Raw genomic sequence first — 26,066 nt, 5'->3', positions numbered from 1 at the left:
TAATTAAATTTGGAAGAACTCGAGAAATTTTTTTATTGAGAAAATCGGGGGAAACTTTGGCATATGGTTGCAAAAAATGTAGATTTTTCGTTTCTCTCTGATTTTCATGATTGAAAATTAATTTTCTAAGAAAGTAATGCTTGAGAAAAAAATGAAGAAAATGTTTATGAGGTGAAATTTGCAGATTTCGTGCGCAATATGTGCGATCGCGATGCGTACAAACACGCACGACACATCGGGGGTATACTCGCGTGACAGGAACGATCGACACATTTTATGCGATGTTCGGCTAACGGTCGGGTTTCTTATACCGATGTTTCACGAAGCATGCGCGACATTTTATCTTCTGCGTGTGATAACCCGTTCGCCGAAATTTCATTTTTTTTCTCCTCTTCCTTCTCGGTACGAAACGCGAACTCGTTTCTTTCGCGCTTTCGACCACCTTTTCGACATGTCACGCGACTCTGCTCAGACAGGAAACGATTTTACATTCGAGGTCGATTAATTTCTCGAGGTTGGTCATCGCGAGTCTGCAGAAACTCGCTTCTCTTACCCTCAGCTTTTTTCTATTATTATATTTTTTTAAGCGTGAAAGGATTTAATTTACATGAAAATTAGCTAAATGCTCTCTAAATAAAAATTGAATCCGATAGACGTAAGAACTACAAAATTTTATTAGACTTATATTCAATATATTTTATCAGATTTTTATATTTCATTAGATTTACATATTTATCTTCTCAGAGAGACTATTATTAATTTAATTAATTTCCTTCTCAGATATGATTTTACATTTTAAGTCGATTAATTCCTCGAGGTTAATCATCGTGAGTCTTCAGAACTTATATTTCCCTTATCTCGATCTTTTTCTATAATTTTAATAGAAATTAAAATTAGTTAAATGTTCTAAATAAAAATTGAATGCGAGAAAACATTACAAAATGATTAATTGATTTTTTGCAGAAGTAGGAAACGATTCGAGATGGATTAATTCCTCAAATCATTTCCCTTATCTTGCTCTTTTACTACAATTCGTTTAAGCATGAAAGAAATGCTAAATAAAAATTGAAGATTGTGAGAGAGCACTACATATAAGTTTATCAAACTTAGATTTTTACTTTCTGGGAGAAAATATTATTAATTTAATTTAATATTTTTACTCTCAGATATAGAACACTATTACTTCTTTCATCTTTTTTTTAAGGGATGAAAGGAATTTAAATAAAATTTAAATACAATTAAGAGACATAATTTTATCAAATCTATATTTCTAAGTTTGAATTGCTCATTAATATATGTCCATTGAATTTTTCTTACAGCCGCAGCCCTTGGTATCGCCTTGGTTTCCACGGTGGTCTCGGCGAGCCGACCTCTTGACGAATACGACGACAGGTAAATGGTGTTCGCCGTGACCCCAGTGATCAGAGGCGGCGGCTTCCAGAGGGAAGATCGGCGGTCGCGAGAAGGATGACAAAAGCGGTGCAGCTCGGTTCCCACAGGAGCCGCTCTTCCGTGCCGCTCTTCTTCGTACGGACGTTAATTCGCGCGCGCGGGCAAACCGGAGGGACATACACATCGCCTGTCGGAGGATCATCGCCGATGTGGAAGGAGACCGGTAGAAGGCAACATATGTGTAACGCGAGGGGCGTTTCGTGGCTGCGGTCCCGTCCGTCCGTCCGTTCGTCTGCGGCAAGGAACCCGGCGAAACGTAATTGCTACATCCTCAGATGCTGCCATGGTGTATATGCGCGGCTTGCGCCTTGCGTTTGCGGCCGTCACCACCACCAAAATCATCCCATCGCATCACCTCCGACCAGGGACGCCGGATCCGCCGTTATCCGCGATAAGGTAAGGCCGAATAACAAAATTAATTCATAGAAAATATCTAGGCCATTTTTTTATGAACTGACAATCATAATTGTTCAAATGGAGAAACGTAATACCGACCTATACAGCGCAACAAGATTGCAGCAGCATTGTGGCAACATTTCATTGCAATATTACAACATTGCATAAACATTGTGAAATGTTGCAGCAAGGTTGCAGCAACGGTAAAATGTCCGCTTTTAGAAACATTGTTCTATAACATTGCAGCAAGAATGCAATAAAATATATATGTAATATTACTATTGGATTATTGGAAATGTGTGAATTTTATTTTTATAATATTTCTGAAATGTTGCTGCAACATTGTTTAAACTATATTGCAAATTCATGCTTATATAGTATTTCTGCAATATTGCTGTGCAATGTTGCACAATATTGCAATGTTGTTGCAATATTGCTGCAAACTTGTGTGCTGTATGGGGTAATACCGACCTATACAGCGCAACAAGATTGCAGCAGTATTGTAGCAACATTTCATTGCAATATTACAACATTGCATAAACATTGTGAAATGTTGCAGCAATCTTGCCGCAAGATTGCAGCAACGGTAAAATGTCCGCTTTCAGAAATATTGTTCTATCACATTGCAGCAATAATGTAAGAAAATATATATATAATATTACTATTAGATTATTGGAAATGTGCCAAATACATGATCGGATTGAATGGTCTGTACCTAATATTTTTTGCGTGAATTTTATTTTTATAATATTTCTGAAATGTTGCTGCAACGTTGTTTAAACTATATTGCAAATTCATGCATATATAGTATTTCTGCAATATTGCTGTGCAATGTATAATATTGCAATGTTGTTGCAATGTTGCAAACTTGTGTGCTATATGGGGATATATAACTACATATATGCATGTAATTTTTTTACAATGATATTTTAAAAGATTTTACATGAATTATAACAAAATATATAAAACTAGGATAACAAATATTTTTAACTATAATTTGACGGTGAATTCTTTACTAAACTATAGTTGAAATTTATTAGCACAGTCAAAATTTAGGCACGGTAATTAAATTTCAGATGTGATATAAGGATACTTCAAATTTAGATATGGTTTAACTACATTTTTTTCTGTGAAAGAGAGAACAAATGCATTCAGAAAAATTTCCTTTTTATTTATCTATAAATTAGAATTATTATTATAACGTTATAGCCCAAACGTTATTGTTTGAGATATAAGTTCTATTATTTTTTAATTTACAATTATTTTTGAAAAATTGATTAAAAATATATTATTTTTTAGCTGTAGCTTTTAAAATTTTTCATTGTCAAAAAAAAATTGCATATATGTAATTCGATGTTTTTCTCGATTAATATTACCATTATTATCCTTTTGAATTATACAACATTGATCTCTCAGTGACATATATACATATGTCCATCCAAATATATTTTGTATAATATCTGAATATATCAGATATAAACCTTGTGGATAATTTCTTTCGTGAGAATGTGTTTTATTTCTCGCGAGATACAAAATTTGCCTCATTTGCACACCGTCAGCGTGCAAAAGACACGTGTTGAGAGTTGCGGCCAATTTCTTTTATTATCTAGCCCTTTCTCGCCTATTATAAATCCCGCGGTTGTTTTTTACGAAACAAGAAGGGGGTGTCCGATCTCCCGCGTGCACGTGAAACGTGCATGCGATGCACGCGCGCGCGCGTGCAAGATGCAAAATACGCGTGTGCGTGTTCGCGCGGCGCTTCCGTCACGCGACCGCGCATCGCGCGCGTCTCTTTTCCTTTTTTCTCAACAAGCTTTTTTCCCTCTCCCCAATTCTTTTCTCTCCACCCTGGGACACACTGTGAGCAGGCTATCCGTCGTGGATTTTGACGGACGGCGACTCTCGCACGAGAGGACGAATTCCCGCGGATGCGGGATCCGCAGGAAAGACGGATGCGCGGGGAGAAAATTGCCGCCTGGGATGGAATTAATTTTCGACGAGCCCTTTTCATGTCTTCTACCTTTTCTCGTTCTGTTTTTTTTTTTTTTTGCGATATTAAAAACATATCTCCGGGTGTTAATTTTGCGCCATTATTGCGACAATTTTTTAATCTCTGTCCGAGATGAGTTCTATTTTTTTGAATAATATTTTGGAAAAATATAGGTATTTATGATATATAATTTATGCGTTTATTACATAATATTATATAATATTTATTATAATATTTATTATATAATATTTATATAATATAATATATAATATATATTTATTATATATACATATATACCTACATATACATATACATATATATATATATATATATATATATAATATTCATTATATAAATATTTAATTTATTTTATGATATAACAAATTATATAATAATATAAAATAAATATAAAAAATATGAACATAAAATAATACAATATAAAATGTCACTTTAATGTCGAATACGGGCGATAAAGGGAAACGATTACCTCGGTGTTATTCTTCGCTTTGCGAATGATGGTTGTTAAATTTTTCGCGACGAGTGAGAACGATGACGACCGGCTACTTCGACCTGAGAACTTAAACGAAGAGCAATCCGCCGCGCCGACTCTCTCTCTCTCTCTCTTTCTGCCCTTCCGGTCTTAACAATGTTTTTGTCCGGGGCGTAATCCACGATTTTGCCGTAGCTCACTTTTTACCACCGCGTAACGATACCGGCAAGATTAACCGGCAACGTCAAATAAAAGCGCCGGAGAAGAGATAACGTAATAAATCTTCATTAGGAAGGAAAAAGCGCCAGCGCACATATACACGCAGATAATACGACGATAAATGACCGCGCGGCGCCCGGGCGTTTCCTCTTCTTTCCCTGGGAAATCGCGGGCAAAGTTAAAGATATCCGACGCGGGCAAAGAACGAGTAATTTGCAAAATTATCCGTTAATCTGGTGAAATCGCCTTAATCGCGAAAATAACGCTGAATATCTCAGATATATCAAAACATTTTTTAGATTTTATATTTTTTATATTTTTTTTTTTTTCATGCAAAAGAAATTTTATATTAGAGTAATAAAAAATGTTTTAAAACATTTTAATATGAAAAAATTGCAACATATTACAAAAATAGGAATACAGCTGAAAAAGTCTATTTTTTATATTTTATATTTTTTATATATTATATTTTTTATATTTTCTCTTCTTGTAAAAAAATTTCTTTCAAAAAATTCAACATATATTAAAAATCACATAAAGAACATGGACGACATTGTTTCCTCGTTTCTCGAGCAAAAACATAAAGGGTATCTTTAAATGAAAGGTCTCTTTTGGCGTGTGTGTGTTTTAAGTAGCAGGTCAACTGTCGAAATATATACCCTCTCTCGCGGGTCCTCGTCGAAATCCTTCTAATTCAATCAGCCTCTCTCTTCGCCAGCCGTGTGTACACCCACAAGAAGAATCGACCCCAATTTAAGTCACGCATTTCACTTGTCAATCATTATAGTTTAATGCTTGAGAACCGGGTTCCGATCGTTTCCGCTACCAGCGGAAGTTGAACCTGTAATTTTCCACGTAATTTGAACGGAACTTTCGCCAAAATCCCTATAAGGGAGTCACCCTTTAATGACGTGTCTTTCTCTTCCGCGTATTTTCCCAAGAAATATACTTGGTCCCGATATATTTTTAAAAGAAATTATTATTTATAAATCTCATAGTTTTATATATATATATATATATACAGGGTGTCCGGTAACTAACGGACCAATGATTAAGGGCGGATTCTCTGGGCAATTTGGAGACGATTTTTCCTTAGCAAAAATGTTGAGAAGTCAATAATTTTCGAGTTATAAGCGATTGAAAAAAATGGGTTTTTTGAAAACTAAACGTTTTGGAGTTAAAAGTCTAACATAATTACATTCTTCAGTTAATTTCATGTAGAGTTTACTATAATAAAATTTTAATTTGAGGCTTAGTTATAAAGATACATAATGACAAATATTGGACGGTTGTAAAAAATGATGACCTTTTTCGACATTTTCGCTGAGGAAAAATCGTTCCCAAATTGACCAAAGAATCCACTTGTAATCGTTGGTCCGTTAGTTACCAGGCACCCTGTATATATATATATATATATATATATATATATATATATATATATAATACGTAAAGAGGGAAAGATGCGAAATGCGATCATTAGATTGTTGTCATGCATTATTTATATGACTAGATGTCATTTTCATAGAATTAAATGATTCAAAATTTATCATAATTTACCTTCAATTCACTTTGACAAATTTAGCTGGATCAAACTTCATGATCATAGGAATTATTTACAAATATGTCATATGTATAGTTAATATGAAATAATAATAAATGAAGAGAGAGAGGGAGCAATACGCAAAATGCGATTATTAAATTATTGTTATGCTCTGTTTACATATTTATATGATTAGATATCATTTTCATATAATTTAATGATACCGAATTAATTCTAATTTATTTTCAATTTATTTTAACTTTAGGTAAATCAATAATCATTAGAAATTATTACTTTATTTTTTACGTGTCATAGTTATATACATAAAATAACAATAGATAAAAACAGAGGAAGAGAGGGAGAATAAGAGAAAATGAGAAAATGAGAGATATGCGAAATTATTAAATTGTTATCCATTATTTATATGATTAGATATCATTTCCGTACAATTTAATGATACAAAATTGATTCTATTTATCTTTAATTTATTTTGACAAATTTAACTGAAGCAACATGACGAGCAAACATATTCATTATTTCGTAGTTACAAAATTCGATTACAACGAGATATGATTGTAATCAAATGTACTTTTAAGAATATAAAAAATTTCTGTAATTTATGAATAAAATTTACAAAATATAAAAGAAATTAATTATTTCGCAATTATAAAATTTGATTACATCACGGAGAGAATTTTCTCTTCGATTTTACCCTGAAAATCATGGTAATGATTGTTTTATAAGAGTTTCTCTGATTATTATTTAGCACAATAAAAAATATTAATATATACGTACATAATAAATTTTACTATGTACGTAGTAAAATAATCGAACATCTTTTTGTGGTAAATATTAATCAGAGAAACTCTTATCAAACTTTCAGGCTAAATTCTACAAGAAAATTCTCTCTGTGATCATTGATTTTGAAGTACTTCAAGAAATTCCTCAAAATAAAAAAAAATTGTTTTACGAAATGTAAAAGAAATGAATTATTTCGCAATAAAGATTATTTATTCAGCGTATCTCGATTTTGAAATATTTCAAGATAATACTTCAAAATCGAGACACGATGTAAATAATTTTCATCAAATTTTATAATTGTGAAATATATAATTAATTTCTTTTATATTTCGTAAAAAAAAATTTATAAACTATACAATTTTTTCAAGAAAATACTTCAAAATCAAATTTTATAATTGCGAAATTTAATTAATTTTATATTTCGTAAAAAAAATTTTTTTTAAATAAATTACAGACAATCAATATAGTAAAAGAGGCCAGCATAACGAGCACCAAATAGAATGTTAGAATCAGAAATATATTCAGCAAGCATATTGTTAAACCGAAAAAATATCAATAGAATCGGATAAACCGTCTAATTCTATTATTAATTCTTTTATGTAAGATTTTGTAAATTTACGGTTTATCCGATTCTATTGATATTTTTTCGGTTTAACAATGCTTGCTGAATAAATTATTAATTTAATAAATTTATAAATAAATAAATTTCTGATAAATAAATTTATAAATAAATAAAATTCTGAATTAAATAAATTTCTGATTCTAACATTCTATTTGATGCTCGTTATGCTGGCCTCTTTTACTATATTGATCGTTTCAACAATATACGAGCGAATATTCAATTTATGTTAAATTACAGACAGTTTTTTATTTTCTAAACGCAGATATGCTCTATTCAAGTAAATTTCGCGTCGATTATCGCACTCGAGAGACGCGCAACCCCTCGACGTCCGTAAAGCAGCAGCATCCGCAGCATCATTCGCGCTCGCTTGCGCGTCTCGCGTAAAAGTAAGATTTACAGTGGCGCTTGTAGGCAATAAGTCATGTCCGAACGCACATGTCGCGATCGCATGCATAAAGATGACGTCGGGGATGAAACGCGATACGGCCGCTCCTTTATACGGACGCGCATTTTTTTCGATGCATTCGCATATATATATATATATATATATATATATATATGTACACAAAATAATAACACTATTATTAATTAATTAATTGGATCGACGCTTTAATTGCGCGAGAGATTAGCCAGTATCGGAAGAGGCTGGAAGGGACTCTGGCAGCGAGAGACTCGACCCTACTTGATATTCTCGAGGGAGAAAATCTTGGCTCGTATAAAGAGATTCGCCTTCGAGATATTTAGTTTTGCCTCTTTTGAAATTAAAATTTATTCCAAGCTATATGTCACTATTATCAGTACACGTATACCGATTCTCGCTCTCTTCTGCCGTATATTATTCATCGACCGTGACGCAGCGCATATTCGTATATATATTCGTAGACCCTTCATGTGATATTCCCATGTTTTACGAAACGGCTCGAGAATTTTACACGACCTCTCTCTCTCTCTCTCTCCTCTCTGAATTTTTTTTATCTTCCTCTTTTCATAGCGATTCATCCTCCGTCTCTCCCGTTTTGCAACCGTCGCATCTCGCTGACGATATTGAGTAGAAGATTGCGTCGGGGCTTCTGTATGTAATGATGATTGTCCGGAATAATTTCGGTGGCGCGCCGCTCTTTGAGTGTCACGCCATTCGGGGCCTGGTGCGACCGCACCGAGAGGGTGAGAAAGGGAGGGTGAGAGAGAGAGAGGAAACCTCGGCTAAATCTTTCGATGTAAATTTTCGCCCGGTACCTCTTCCCGCTGCCTTCGTCGTCGTTGCCGACGATCAAATTGACTGGCGTGTAATTTTTCGGTAATTCGTACACGCCTGATGCCACGTTCGATTTTGCATCCGTTCTTCTTTCTTTTTTTTTTTTTTTTTTTTCGCTCCGAGAAGCGTCTCCTCTCGCGTGCGAAGTTTCGTAGCCAGGTCCAGATTTCGTCCTTGCGGATAGAGAGAAGTGACCGTAAAAATTTGTATAATGTAGCAGGGTGTATCTAAATAAGTAAAAATTGTAGATTCTTTGTCGAAAATTTTAAAGGGAGTTTTTTTTTTTAAATTGAGTTTTTATTGTTTTATTTTGCACGAAAAAATGAAACTTGATGGATATTTTCCGTTTTATTTTTTTTATCTGTTTGAAATTTGAGAAAAAAATTTTATAATAAGAAACCCCCTTAATTTTCGACAATCTAAAATTTTTCGCACTTATTTAGATACATCCTGTATAAATCAGAAATTAAATTCTAACTTTAGAAACAGAGGAAAATTTCTTTGCTCTTTGAAGAGAAGAGATAATCATAATGATGATTATAATAACACACACACATTAATAATTCCATGATCGAGCGCAAAAGATAAGATGCTTGAATCTCGAGCTTTAAATAATGATTCCAAACGCAAAATTCATCCCTTCTAGACGAGACGCGAAAGAAAGGAGCATCATCTTGCTCATCCTTTGCCTCCCTTTCTCCTTTTCCCCGCGGGAGAGCTCCGATATCAATGTGTCTATCTTCTTCAGCTTCCAGATCAGTCGGATACTCAATATCCCGATACCTTATCGCCCACATGATTTCTGGACCGCTTGTCTACGTATAAGACATATATATATATATATATATATATATATATATATATATATATTATATACAGGGTGTCTAACATAAAATATCATATCGAAAATATACAAGTAGATCTCGTTACTTGGAGATGATTTTTCCTTAGCAAAAATGTTGAGGAAAGCCCTCATTTTTTGCATGATCCCAACTTTTGCAATAATGTATAATCTTTATAACTGAGTTTCAGTCCTGTTTTATCGATAAAATGTGAGGTTAAATTGATGAAGAATTTATAATTCTTTCTTCACCTAGATATATGAGACTATGCAGATTGATAAATCTTTTTCCTGTACAAAGTATTAAAGTATTAATATTAACAAATTGCGAAGTGCTCTAATTTCAGGTAAAAAACAATCCGTATAGCCAATAAATAGATTTATAGTTGAATCTAACCTCACATTTTGTCGATAAAACAGGACTGAAACTCAACGGCATTTAGGATCCCCTTAAATAAAAATTTTATTAAAGTAAACTCTACTTGAAATTAATTATAGAATGTGGTTTTGTTAATTTTTTATTTCCACAAGGCTTAGTGTGCGAAAAACCCTTTATCTTCAATCATTTATAACTCGAAAATTATTGATGCCTCAATATTTTGGCTGAGGAGAAATCGTCTCCGATCAACAAGATCTACTGTATATTTTTGGTGTGACATCTTATGTCAGACACCCTGTATATTTGAAAATCCGTGCCCGGCTAACCCGACCTCCTTCTCTCTTCAGCATCTCGCTGATGCCTTCTCGCTCGCTCGCGCGTTGCTCTTCCGCGGCTTTCTCTCTCTCTTCTCTCGCTTACCATCTCAATAACGCGAATGGTCTGAGTCTTGAAATCCTGAGATAACCTTTATTGTAATTACAATGAAGCATTATATACGGCATCCACGGAGGTCGGAGGTCATCTCTCTCGCTGTTGAGATCTTCACTGAGGCTTTGCCGTCTCCTCTTCCTCTTTTCTAACGCGTGTGTTTTCGTCTCTCTTGTATCGTATCCGCGAGATGATACGCGAACGGCTATTTTACGGATAACAGGAGCGCGAGAGCGGAAATGAGAGATCAAAAGAGATCACCAGGAGCGTTAATCGAAGAATTTCCGCCTCGCGATTTCCGGCTTTGATCACGTTTCAATTTTCTTCAGATTCATAAATATCGCGTCTTCGAGTATACCGCTTATTTTATGTATACACGAGTGTAATCTCTCTAAATTTAATTATTTTTTTATTATATTATTTGAAATTTATCCAAGACACGTTCCCATACTTCTTATTACAGTTTTGTTTTATTCCAAGCCATTTAAGACGTGTTCCCCACGGTTATTATTACATCTATCACTATTATACAGTAATTACGTAATAATAATTTCGCAAGGAGACTCGTATCGAGAGAGTTAATTTCCTCCGTTCGTTAAATAATACCTTGTCCGCGTCTCATTATCCTTGCGATTCCGCGAAGCCCCTCTTCGAAGAGAGGCAGGACTCTCTCTCTCTCTTTGCCTTTTCAATTAATTTGTTTGCGCGTAAACGCCTCTTCCTGCCGATGATTTACGGATGTTCGATCTTCCTTCTTCCTTGGCGAGCTCACACGCGTGTGGCGCGTGAATCTCATGTCTCTTAAGCGTGAATCTTCAGAACGGGATGGCACGACACGATGTACCTTTCACCACAATATCTTATCTCTCGAATATCGAATTAAGACTACCGCGCCATTACGGTTTATTGTATTGTAAATTCGATGGCGCGGTATTATATTCCGGTAACAATAAGGCGAAGGGATGGGAGAAATTACGTATGGAATGGGTTTAATGTGTCTCCGAGAGAGACGAGGGAAAATAATGTGTTCAGCCAGCAATTTCTTTAAATTTCACGTACAAAAATAAATGGAAAATTATAAGAGCGAAATTGCACTTTAATTCGCAGAGACAGACGATTAATCATATTTGTTGTGCAGGAAATATTCCTCGGAGAATTTTAACTGATTTCTTAGCTATGAAGTCCGCTTTCCGGACTCAGGAACGGTATAATTATCCGAATATTAATAATTCAATCGCGTATATATGATTATTAGGTGCCGCGATCGTCGAATCTCTCTCCTGCTTTTTTTCTTATTTTACCTTTCCTTCTATCCTCCTTGTACGGGAGTTGGTACTCGATGAAGGCGGTGCCGATGACCACACAGAATGTGAATGAGAGACATGTCTCCGTGAAGAGTCTAAAATTACTTTATAAGGGGTGTTCGAGAGTGTATAGGTATACGTATATACGTTTGTTTCCTTTAATTGTACTCAAATACAAAAATAATACGCGCACGATCTCATTAATTGCTTTCCTTTCGTCTGTCAAATTTGAGAAGTAGCTGACATTTATTCTTTAATATTTTTATTCTTATGGTATTGTATTTTTATTTTCTATTATTTAATGTTAGATTCTTCAATATTCTTTTATCTTTTTTAATTTACTATACCAGAATTATTTTTAAAATAATACATAAATACACTATTCAAAATAATTATGGGATAAAATAAATTATTGAAAAATTAGCAAATTTTAAATACAGTAGTTGACATTTATTCTTTAATATTTTTATTCTTATAGTATTTTTATTTTATTTTATTATTTTATTTTATATTATTTAATATTAGATTCTTTCATCTTTTTTAATTTACTATACCAGAATTATTTTTTAAAATAATATTATACATAGATACACTCTTCAAAATAATTATGGGATAAAAGAATTATTGAAAAATTAGCAAACTTTAAATAGCTATAACTTTGTTTCAAAAAATGATAATTTAAATTTTAAAAAAGGGTTTTAAAACTTGAAATCTCTATTTTAGAAAGGTCATAGCTTTTTTCATTTTCTTTAATTCTGGTATTTTTTTAGATACAGAAAACCATGAACATAACGAAATGGAAAATTTCTTCTCACTTTGTAGACATGTTGCATACGTAAGAAGATTTGAAAAGAAATTTTGACATTTTTACGTTAAAGCCTGTAGTTTTCCCTGCAAAATCGTTTTTTAAAATTTAAATTTCGATCTTTCCTTATCAAATTATGAACGATTAAAATAAAAATGACATTTTCTCTTCAATTTACGATAACTTGATAAGGAAAGATCGAAATTAAAATTTTAAAAAACAATTTTGCAGGGAAAACTTCAGGCTTTAACGTAAAAATGTCAAAAAATGTTTTTAAATCATCTTGTGTATGTGACATGTCTACAAAGTGAGAAAAAAATTCTCCATTTCGTGTGTTCGTCGTTTTTTGTATGTAAAAAATATCAGAATTGAAGAAAATGAAAAAAGTTATGATCTTTCGAAAGTAGAGACTTCAAGCTTTAAAACCCGTTTTTAAAATTTAAATTATCATTTTTCGAAACAAAGTTACAGCTATTTAAAATTTGCTAATTTTTTTTAAATTCCTTAATTATTCAGAAAAATGCATATAAAGATACACACATATAAATAATATATAATCAAAATGCGAAATCTCTCATGAATTCGAGCAAGCTCTTAATTTATCCGGAAAACGAACTCGCGTTTCGCGCTTAAACGTAACTGATTGGACCTCTTGGACGGACAATTAACGCGATTTCACGTCACGCGAGACGACGCTCCGGTTCGAAAGAACGGAGACGCAAGTGCACTACATCGAGCCAACTCCATTCTTTCGCGGTATACGGGTTACAACCACCCGTTAGAGAGGCTGTTACCGCGCCGGGTGTGATTTACGCGTCCCCTGATTTACGCTGATTACGGGGCCCCGCCACATCGCAAAAGCAAATATGGCCTCCCTTCTTGCTAACCCCCATCCCTTTTTCCACCCCCACCTTCCTCCGGGCCAGTCGTCATCGTCGTCGTCGGGCGCCCACTCGCCCAGGCCAACATCAATTCCCGCTGATTGATTTTACTCAGGTATTAAATTAATCCCTCGGAGACCCCAGGCGGAGAGAGAGACCCTGATCCGTGCCGTTAAACGCTTTGCCGTGCGCCGCAAAGGGGCACCCGCGAGTGCGCTTTATTCGCGCATTACCGCCTTATTATCGACGGCTCTTCGAGCCCTCGATTATTTTTGTACCGTGTTACACACGTATCCGCAACCTGTTTCTTCTCGTGCCTGCAATGCGCTTTTCTGCCCGATAAAATGCGCCCCATAAAAAAGAACAAAGTAATTTAACGAAAAAGGACAATGACAAAATTACGAAATGCAATCACAATTTTTATATATTCACAGCTTCACCGAAAAATAGCGCCAAGAGGATCCTCTTAATTTGAGAGATGATATTCTTAATTTATTCTTATTTTCAGAAAAAAATATACCAACATTTAGAGACATTTCTTAAATTAAGAGGATCCTCTTGGCGCTAAGAATACTATTTTTTCGGTGTTATTAAATATATACACAATATATATTTTTTTTATTTAAGAGAAATATTTCTGGATTATGAAGAGCTTTCAATGCAGCTAAATATCGCGATATTTAATTGAACCTTTTTTATAAGAATAAATGGCAAAGTTGCGTCTGGTTCCACTGACACACATGAGATTTCCGATCTCGTTCCTTTCTATTTCCCCGTCCTTCGACGACGATACTCGTTAAGGACCGATCCTTTCGTGAGCTCGTACAAGCTGGCGTTTATATCCGAATCCATCTGGTATTTATCACCTCGTAGACACGCCGTGGCAAATTGGTTCGCGAGGCATTTAAGAGCCCCTATATAATATATATACGAGTCTCTCTTACTTCTCTTTTTTTTTCGACCCCTCCGTTTTCCAATTCTTCATTATTCGCCCTGTTTACCTCATTTTGCAATTATTATCGTTCGCACTTATTCTTGCATTGATTCTCAAATTAACATAATAATATAAATAGTTAAAAAATATAATAATTATTACTTGTCACGTGATATAAGATAATATTATATTGTGCGATACGAAAATAATTATTTGTTTATATATATTAATTATAATTATTTTTTTAAATAATATATACAAATTTTATATATAAATGATATATAAATATATATGTAAATCATTATAATTTATAGCAAAGATTTAATTTTTTTTAGAAAAATAATGTTTACTCTTAAAACAGAATATCGATCGCAATCGATAGACCATGATCTTATCGACAGCTTTAAATCTATGTTCGCATCTGTCGTTAAGGGATGATCCTGAGACGAGACGGACTGGCGGCTCCGCCTCGAATTCGCCTAATATTTATCGCCCTCTGGACACGCCGTGGCAAATTGGTTCGCGAAGCGTTTAAAAGCCTCCTTGTACAGGACACATCCCTTTACGCGCAGCTCCTCATTTTTTTTTCTTCCTCGTCGCTTTCTCTCCCGTTCCTGTTTCGGTTCTACGTCGCGCGTTCGCGTCTCGCTCTTTTTGCTCTTCCCGGACTTCGGAGAGAAGCCCTCCGGCAAACGTGACCGGACGGGGCCCCAATCATAAATTCCGCAGGGTAATGTAACGTCCAACGCGATTATTTACTGATACTTACCCGACGGCCAGGAGGAACCCACCGGCGCTACCTATACTACCTACCTACCCGTCCGAGACTTTTCCTGGACCAGGCGCGATATACCGGAATTACAACGTTATATATACTGAGAAATACGTGCGGAGGTTTATTTAGACGAAACGATATCGCAATTTTTTTATTTTCTCAAAATTGTATTACAAACGTAAAAATAATATATATATATATATATATATATATATATATTTTTTTTATTTATGTTATTGTCATTATTTATTTTTTTATTTAGATGGAACATATTTATTTTATTATTTTTATTTTTATTATATAATATAATAATTTATTTTTATATCTTTATATTTATAATAATTATTATATTTTATATAATAAAAATAATAAAATTAATATATTATACCTAAATCAAATAAATAAAAACATATATATTATTTTAATTTAAAAATTGAATATATATATATATATATATAATAAAAAAATAATTAAAATTTAATATATAATATATATTTTTTGAGACACGTCTCTCTTGATAAAATTCACCCTCGCAAGGTTTGTAAGGTTCTTATAAATTAAAGCCGGGGTATAGCTTTTAATAATTCGCGGAAGGACGTGGACCGACGTATGATATACGTTCCAACTTTGGCTTTTGTGTCCTCCCAAGAAGCACCAACGCTCTTGTATTTAGGGGAACGATAATGAACGGCCGTCTAGACTAAACATTTGCAACAACATGATTAGGGAGGATTCAAGAGAGAGAGTTCTCCTTTTCTCACATTTTGAATATATTTTGAATTTTAGATTTCTGCATCCAAAATAAATGAAAAAATTCAGAAAGCTCGATCTCTTACATTCTAAATAATTTCGATACACACCCGTCGAGAAATCTCACGTGTCTTCCTTGCGTGCGTAACGTCTAAAAATCAAACAGAGAGAGAGAAAGAGGACGCATTCCTACCTGGAGCAAGTTTTGCGAGAGCTGAAGTTGCTTTTCAGCGAACGCGAAGCTGACGATGCTCGAATGGAGAGAGAAGATGAATAGAAGAAGTCGAAGTTGCTATACGAGAGAAATGAGGTCCCCTCATCTCTCTTTCTCTTTCTCGCTTTTTTCCCTTCCGCAGACGCGCAATTCGCGGTGTGTATTTCGCGCTGGAGAGAAAGACAAAATATTTCCCAAGGATGAGAGTCTCTTTCTCTCTTCAACCCCCTGTCGGCGCAGCTTCCCTGCTCACTCGTCGCGCAAATGAGGTGGAAAAGATAAAGGCCGCGGCGGGCGATCATTAACATGCACGCTCTGCTTTCGAGGAGTCGCTGAAGGATCTCCGGCTGGCTGGATTCGGAACCGCGGCATAATTTTGCACATATATATAGATATGCATATATATATATACAGGGTGTTTCAGAACTGCCGGAAAAGTTTTTAATGTCAGATTCCTGGTATTTGGAGACGATTTTTTCCTAGTGAAAATGTTGAGGGAGGCCATCATTTTTAACATGTTCCCAATTTTTTCCATTATGTATCTTTATAACTAAACCTTAAGCGGATCCTAAACGCCGTTTCAGTCCTATTTTATCGATAAAATGTGAGGTTAAATTGACGAAGAATTTATAATTCTGCACCTAAATATACATATGAGACTATGCAGATTGATAAATGTTTTTTCTGTACAAATTAAAGTATTAATATTAACAAATTACAAAATGCTCTAATTTCAGATAAAAAACACTCCGTATAGGCAATAATAGTATATTGTGTATCAAGTGTGGAAAGTTGACAATTGGTCACGAGTGCGGGGGATGGACCACCCCACACGAGTGAACAATTGTCAATCCGCACGTGATACACATACTATTTTGTATTACAAGTGCAGGCAAAGTGGCTTTGTGCGCGTTTTCTGTGCGCAAGGTGGCCGATCGCACGCCGCCATCTTGCGGCGGCACGATGCGGGAATAGTCGTGTTCAAAGTCATTATCCACGGCTTTAGTCGTGGGCAATGACTTTGAACGCGGCTCAGCCGTAGGCAATGGCTTTGAACGCGGCTTATTCACTCGCCGCGTCGCCGCTAGATGGCGGCGTGGGAAATCGGCCGCTTTCCGCACAGAAAACACGCACACAAAGTGCCACTTTGCCTGCACGTGTAATACAAAATTTTATTAAAGTAAACTCTACTTGAAATTAATTATAGAACGTGGGTTTGTTAATTTTTTATTTCCACAAGGCTTAGTTTGCGAAAACCCCTTTATCTTCAATCACTTATAACTCGGAAATTATTGATGCCTCAATATTTCGGCTGAGGAAAAATCGTCTCCGAATAACAAGATCTACTGTATATTTTCGTGCGACACCTTATGTCAGACACCCTGTATATATGTATGTATGTATAGACACACGGTGTGTGGGAGCCGGAAAGAATCGGGCCGCACAGGGTTGAAAGGGGGCAGGTGGAGATGGCAACCTAATGGCGGCAGCAATTAACAACAAACACGCTCATTAATCGAGAGAGAGAGAGAAGAGAGAATCTTCGCTCTCCCCGGCGTTCTTCAACGCTCTTGTATTCCCTCTCTTTCTCTCTTTTTCTTCCTCCCTTCCTGCTAGCAGCCGCCCACCCTTCGTCGCGTTTTTCTTGCAAGCATCGTTTACTCCTTTCACCATCCTATCTCCCTTCCGTGTGCGCGACGTAAAGTTTCCTATTAAAAAAAGGGGGCAGAGGGAGGGGGATGGGGCACAATAACACCGCGGTCTTTTCATAAAAACGATCGATGTATGAAACCATGTACCGTGCAACGCGTTAGGTTTACAAGGGTCGCGCTTCATTTATCCACGAGAACTGCTTAAACTCGAGGCGAAGAAGAAGACGCTTGAAAAGCCGATTCAATAATCGCGACGAAATTCAAATGATGCGCGTAATAAACAGTCACACGTAAACGAGGAGAGTGAATTGAGTACAGTTTTTTTCTGCAAGAAAAAAATCAATATATCTGAAAATATAAATTAATTAGAATATAAAATATAAAATATGAGAATATAAAATAATTATAGAAATAAATATATAGAAATATATATAAAATAAATATATAGAACTAAAATGTTCAGTCTCAACATTTATTGCTTAATGCGAATCGAGTAGTTTTTTTCTGTAAGAAAAAAATTAATATATCTGAAAATATAAATTAATTAGAATATAAAATATAAGATATGAGAATACATATAAAATAATTATAGAAATAAATATACATAAAAATATATAGAAATAAAATGTATCTTGGGACGTTAAATTGCATTCTCGTATAGTTTCGATACTTGCTTGTCACTTGGAGTTAGCCTTGTGTCAGTCTCGTAAATTAAATCAGATTATTCCGGCGGTAATCGTCACTCAAGACTTCGGGCGAGATAATAATCGGCGAGAATTGTTGCGACACGAAGGTGTACCTTGCGTGTGGTAGATAAGCTCCCCGTTCCGACTTGCTCGCATTTTTACGATACTTATCGAGGAAGGCTAACTAAATATTAATATACAGCATTGATGAAATATGGGATGAAAGAATATTAGTAACTATATAATAATAAATATATAAGTATATAATTTCTGTAATTATATTTTGCTATATAATTTATATAGAAATTAAATAAATAAAATTAATTAATAAAAATTAATTTTAATTATACAAATTATATAATATTATATTTATTTGGATTTTATATTAATTATACAGAAATATAATATTATATGTAAGATAATTAATTATTATAATGATATAATTTCTATGTAAATTTTTCTATATATAATTTCTATTTATATTTCTGTATTGTGTATTCCCGACTAAATTCGGCCCCCAAAATGACAAGAGGGTGACGTGTACGAGACGCGATCAGACGACACAAAGAGAAAGAGAGAGAGAGAGAGAGTCGCCTCGGGCGTCGACGATCTGGACCTGACGCTTTACACGTGACGCTGCGCGTTCTGATGCACGTTTTTTGCGTAAAATATTCGTGGGGGGGAACGTGATGTTTCCACACCACGTGAAACCACGCGAAGTAAGACGAGGGGAGGGAAAAACGCGCGACGAAACGGAGAAGAAGTCGTGCTGCTGCTACCGGATGAGAGAGGCGCGAAAAAGAGGGAACGAGAGAGACGAGAGACAGCAAACTGCGACAAGACATGCGAACCCCAAAGATGGGTCACGCACGGATTCTCCTGCCCCCCCCCTCCCTTTTTCCCCGCTTCGCCCCTTTGTAGATCCTCCTTTCCGTCGGTGCCGCCGCGATTCTCGGTCGTTCGTACCTTCAATAATTGGAAATCAGTCTGAATATAAATAACCTTTCTCGCACGCGGACCAACGGTCCCCCTGCCCCCTCCCCACTTTTTCTCTCATCGTCGATTTTTATCCCCCTTGCTTCACTATGAAGAAACTCTCTCTCTCTTCCCTGATCAGCTGCAATCTTCATTTGCATAATGACCGTTTGCGGCAGAAAAAATGGGGTACGCGGATCGGGGTACAGATTGCAGGAAAACAAATCCGTGATAAAATCAGGGGGCATATACAAGAATGACCGATATATCGGACAGTTGCACAGAATTGATGATAGGAAATCAAAAGAGCAACTGCAGCATTTTTTGCAAATGCTTCTGTGCCCCCCTCTGCCCCCTCTGCCTCCTGTGGGTGCTAATAATTTTTTTAAATAAATAAATATGAATTTTATGGTCAACAAAATTCACATTTATTTATTTATATCAGCTACATTCTTCATTTGCATAATGACCGTTCGTGGCAGAAAAAATGGGGTACGCGGATCGGGGTACAGATTGCAGGAAAACAAATCCGTGATAAAATCAGGGGGCATATACAAGAATGACCCGATATATTGTACAGAATCAATGACAGAAAATCAAAAGAGCAACTGCAGCATTTTTTGCAATTGCTTCTCTGCCCCCCTCTGCCCCCTCTGCCTCCTGGGGGTGCCAATAATTTTTTAAAATAAATAAATATGAATTTTATGGTTAACAAAATTCACATTTATTTATTTATATCAGCTACATTCTTCATTTGCATAATAACCGCTCGCGGGAGAAAAGATGGGGTACGCAGGTTGCAGGAAAACAAATTCGTGATAAAATCAGGGGGCATATACAAGAATGACCGATATATCGGACAGTTGCACAGAATTGATGATAGGAAATCAAAAGAGCAACTGCAGCATTTTATGCAAATGCTTCTGTGCCCCCCTCTGCCTCCTATGAGTGCTAATAATTTTTTTAAATAAATAAATATAAATTTTATGGTCAACAAAATTCACATTTATTTATTTATATCAGCTACATTCTTCATTTGCATAATGACCGTTCGTGGCAGAAAAAATGGGGTACGCGGATCGGGGTACAGATTGCAGGAAAACAAATCCGTGATAAAATCAGGGGGCATATACAAGAATGACCCGATATATTGTACAGAATCAATGACAGAAAATCAAAAGAGCAACTGCAGCATTTTTTGCAAATGCTTCTCTGCCCCCCTCTGCCCCCTCTGCCTCCTGGGGGTGCCAATAATTTTTTAAAATAAATAAATATGAATTTTATGGTTAACAAAATTCACATTTATTTATTTATATCAGCTACATTCTTCATTTGCATAATAACCGCTCGCGGGAGAAAAGATGGGGTACGCAGGTTGCAGGAAAACAAATTCGTGATAAAATCAGGGGGCATATACAAGAATGACCGATATATTGTACAGAATCAATGACAGGAAATCAAAAGAGCAACTGCAGCATTTTTTGCAAATGCTCCTCTGCCCCCCTGTGCCCCCCTTGGTCCCCTTCTGCCCCCTGTGGACGCGTAGGGCAGGAAATGCGAATAACATTCAATGTATATATTCAATAATTTTTTAAAATAAATATAAATGTATTTTATCGTTAACTAAATAGGATATAAAATATATAGGTGTGTATAATTGTAAAAGAGACACTTTTTTAAAACGTGGCGGTTTAAAAAGATGGCGAGGCTGTAATTTTTTTTCCGCGTCGCCACGTTATTCTCCGAGGGAGCAAGTAGGCGAACACCAGACTTGAGCGTCGGTGCATTCGGTGACAAATTATGCGGAAAAATGCGGGAGAAGGAGCCCGACTCGAAGACGACGGCGCGACCGCTGACTGCCGCTATTCAGGACGTTTCAATGCGCATACACGACGAATAGAGAGAAAAAGAGAGAGAGTGAAGGGGAGAAGAGAGAGAGAGAGAGGGGGTACTTATTTAATGAGTTTCGCGCAGACGAGAAGCGAATGTAATTTACGAGGATCGTGCCACTTCACGAGTCGATGAAGTGAGTCTCGCGGTTTAGAGAATTTATGAAACGGTGTCAGAGAAATGTCAAGAAACGGCGCATTTTCGACGCGCGCGACTGTGCATCAAAAACGCGGAATTCAATTTCCGCGACGGGTAACTTCTGCCGGGTTCTTCGGCCGCCGCGCTTCGACTTCGATCGCTTCGTTCGTTCACTTCGGCACAGAAGTACAGAGGACGGACATGTACTGTCGAAGTGTAACCAAAAGCGCGAAAAGCAGCGGAAACTCGCGGTCGCTTTTACAATCGGATCGATATCGCAGTCTCGATCGAGCTAAACCCTGCTGAAGAAATTTGTTTAGCTGAAGAGCTATACTTTGTACACGTGTATGTATAAATAATATAATACACCTCTACTTCTGGGTAAAAGTATATTTCTTAGTTTTCAATTTTTTAATAGTGTGTTAATAATTAATTATATTTAATTTAATTAATTTTTTATGATATTATTAAATTAGATTTTTTACCTAAATATTTTTAAATATACTGTATTTTTTAGTGCAATTTATTATATTAAATTAAATGTTAATAATTATTTATGCAGCATTAAAAAATATTTTATCTAGAAGTATATTATATTATTTTTATTAATATAATTATAAATTAAATATTATTTATATCAATACAATATTTAAAAAATCGAAATAAAATCGGTATTAAAAATATAAATTTATTAAATAGTGTCATATATATATATATATATATATATATATATATATATATAGTAGTATATTATATTATTTCTATTAATGTAATTAAATTAAATATTATTTATATCAATACAATATTTAAAAAATCGAAATAAAATCGGTATTAAAAATATAAATTTATTAAATATTGTTATATATATATATATATATGTCTACTTTTGGGAAACACATTTGCGGCTTAATGTCAATTAAAAGACAGCTTTCATCTCTCTTAGCCGGTTCAAAACATGTCTCTTCCGATACGGAGAGGGTGTATCTCCGGACTTAGCGCGTATCCGCTCGGACGATTTTTCACGCGGATACAGACGTGCTTTCCCCCCTTTTGCACGCAAGTTTACGTGCAATTCCGTCCCACACTCAGAGAGAGAGAGAGAGAGAGAGAGGCGGATAGGAGGCGGCGGTGGCACGGATTTCCAGCAGCTGGTCCAGGAGGGTTGCCTGGGATGTAACGTTGTAATTTCAGATAAGCGTCTCCCAGGAGACACGCATTGTGCGCCGTTAGCCGGCCTCCACCCTCCTGGCTTCCTTCGGCGAGGAGGAGCGCGTGTCGCCCCGATGTGTTCACGCACACGCACGTAACTAACCGCGCGCGTCACGTCCCCCCTTGTTACCGTTCATTACGTGGCGAATCGCGATATCTCGCTAGGACACCACCCTCCGACATCGAAACTTCGAGTGTCAGGGCAAAACTTGCCGACTACACACAATCGTGAATTAATTATTGCTCAAGGTGATAAAAAAACGTTTTACTTCTCTTATTTGGATTCGATGTTCCTCTTGTCTCATCCGAAAATCCTAGATAATTATTCGATATGGTTGTTCTATGACGCAACAATTTTTTACTCATCAATTAACATTAAAATTTCGTGCAGTGGACTTGCACATTTTTATTCGATTTTTTTTATACATCGAAAAATAAAGAGAAATAATTTAAGAAATTTTTGAATAATTAAATAGTAGAAAATAGTTTTTTCATATAGATATATGGTTACTTTGTGACGCAACAATTTTTGTTTAAGCTAACATTAAAATTTCGTGCAGTGGACTTGCAGATTTTTATTCGATTTTTTTTATACATCGAAAAATAAAGAGAAATAATTTAAGAAATTTTTAAATAATTTAATAGTAGAAAATAATTTTTTCATATAGATATATGGTTACTTTGTGACGCAACAATTTTTGTTTAAGCCAACATTAAAATTTCGTGCAGTGGACTTGCACAACATTTTTATTCGATTTTCTTTATATGGTATATCGAAAAATAAAGAGAAATAATTTAAGAAATTTTTAAATAATTAAATAGTAGAAAATAATTTTTTTATGTAGATATATGGTTACTTTGTGACGCAACAATTTTTGTTTAAGCCAACATTAAAATTTTGTGCAGTGAACTTGCACAACATTTTTATTCGCTTTTTTTATACATCAAAAAATAAAGAGAAATAATTTAAGAAGTTTTTAAATAATTAAATAGTAGAAAATAATTTTTTTATATAGATATATGGTTACTTTGTGACGCAACAATTTTTGTTTAAGCCAACATTAAAATTTTGTGCAGTGAACTTGCACAACATTTTTATTCGATTTTTTTTATACATTGAAAAATAAAGAGAAATAATTTAAGAAGTTTTTAAATAATTAAATAGTAGAAAATAATTTTTTCATATAGATATATGGTTACTTTGTGACGCAACAATTTTTGTTTAAGCCAACATTAAAATTTTGTGCAGTGAACTTGCACAATATTTTTATTCGATTTTTTTTTATATATCGAAAAATAAAGAGAAATAATTTAAGAAATTTTTAAATAATTAAATAGTAGAAAATAGTTTTTTCATATAGATATATGGTCACTTTGTGACGCAACAATTTTTGTTTAAGCCAACATTAAAATTTTGTGCAGTGGACTTGCACAAAATTTTAATCTGCTATTAATTATTTCGAAATAATATTTTTGTATATAAAAATCTACAGAAATAATTAAAATTCTTTTTAAATAATAAAAAAATTCTCTAATATATGCAAAACATATATTGAAATAAAGTATACATTTTTATTATAATCGTACAATTTTGCGCCGCTTTGCGAGTCGTTCGATCAATTTAAACACCATCTCGTGTTTCTCATCATCGCCGGTTTATGGGATCCGACTAGTTTAAGACACTCTGTCCTCGCCCTAAACGAGTCGACGCGATAAAGATGGGATAGGAAACGAGAGAGGAGATAGAAAGGGGGAAACGGTGACAGAGAAAATGACGAGCCGATGATCTTCCCCGGGGACGATGGAGCTTCACGAAGCGTGCGGACGCCCACGCGTGAGGGAGAAGACAGAATGGGATTCTTAATTAATCTTTGCATTTCCATTAGGATTTACGATATTGCTCTCGCCCGGCAAATCAATTCCAAATAATCGCCCGGAAGAGATAAAACGTTATTCGTGCACTCGTTGCATCTCCGATGCTCCCATTGTCGCAGGATTGATAAACAAACCAGAATTAATATAATCATAAATAATGACAGAGGAAAAAAACAATCTTTTGCAATCGTAATTATTCAACGAATATAAATAAGAATTTTCTTTGGTAACTATGTGTATGAAAAGAATTTATATTTTATTCATCTCTTTGATTAATTATAAATAAATATTATTCATCTCTTTGATTAATTATAAATAAATATTATTCATCTCTTTGATTTATTATAAATAAATATTTTCTTAATATCTCGAGATTTAGTAACGATTTAGAATTGACCAATTAATATAAATATTTAATGTAAATAAATAAAAAATAAATATATAAAATATAATATATTAAATGAAATACAATAAGTATATAATAAATAAATAAAAAATAAATAGAATTTTCTTTGGTAACTATGTGTATGAAAAGAATTTATATTTTATTTATCTCTTTGATTAATTATAAATAAATATTATTCATCTCTTTGATTTATTATAAATAAATATTTTCTTAATATCTCGAGATTTAGTAACGATTTAGAATTGACTAATTAATATAAATATTTAATATAAATAAATAAAAAAATAAATAATATAAGAAATATATAAAATATAATATATTAAATGAAATATAATAAGTATATAATAAATAAATAAAAAATTATCAATAAATATTGAGTGGCTCTCGGAATGATCTAAGAATTGCGGAACATGGAAATTTGAAATCTAATGTCAGTGTCACTCTGTTTTGCTTATCACGGCGCTGCCATAGACAACTTAACGTGGCGTCACGGTACGAAACTACTCGAAAATACACGCTATTTGCTGCTTGGAAGGAAGACTATAAGTGCCCTTCGGTATCCGGTACCAATTGACGGACCACTTAACGCTGCGGTTTAACACCCGTAACGTTAGAAAACGATGTTTGACTTCTCAATGTGCTTAGGTGGGCGGCGCGTGGGCGCGCGAGAGGAGACCCACAAGCTTCTTACTTATGCATTCTGGTTAGCGCGGGGAGAAAATTAATGCCCACACCATACGCCACTCACGCCTGTATGGGATATATATATACCGAAAGCACCATACGAAGCGCACCTACCGATGCACTTGCCGATGCGATCGAGACTTTGCATTTGATTCCTTACGCGAGATTAATCTCCGAGTAGGAGCTCTACACATTATAGGATAGATTTACATTTACTTAAGCAAATAGAGATACGAGCAAAACCACACAATATGCTACCGTATGAAATCTCAATATTAACTATATCATAAATATGTTTTGATCAACAGATTTTTATATTTATTATTTATTTATTTATTTATTATATATTTATTGGATGCTATTTAATATATTTTTATATAATATATATTTTATTTTATCTATATTATTTTTCTATATTATGTATATTTATTTTCTTATTTACTTATATACATTAATTGGTCAATTTTAAATCGT

The 26,066-nt window shown here is 34.6% G+C and overlaps 1 long non-coding RNA gene across 1 annotated transcript in view; it reads left to right on the top strand.

Annotated features, from left to right (window-relative positions):
* LOC146721639 (uncharacterized) overlaps positions 1-26,066 on the top strand; it is a 42,745-nt gene that overhangs the window by 5,682 nt on the left and 10,997 nt on the right. The window contains exon 2 of the long non-coding RNA XR_014925587.1: positions 1,320-1,848. This is a non-coding gene — a long non-coding RNA (uncharacterized LOC146721639). The remainder of the gene's footprint in view (positions 1-1,319; positions 1,849-26,066) is intronic.

Source organism: Nylanderia fulva, unplaced genomic scaffold, assembly GCF_048542155.1.
Source record: "Nylanderia fulva isolate GAGA-0341 unplaced genomic scaffold, ASM4854215v1 Scaffold44, whole genome shotgun sequence".
NCBI lineage: Eukaryota > Metazoa > Arthropoda > Insecta > Hymenoptera > Formicidae > Nylanderia > Nylanderia fulva.
This window is presented reverse-complemented; position numbering and strand designations above follow the sequence as displayed.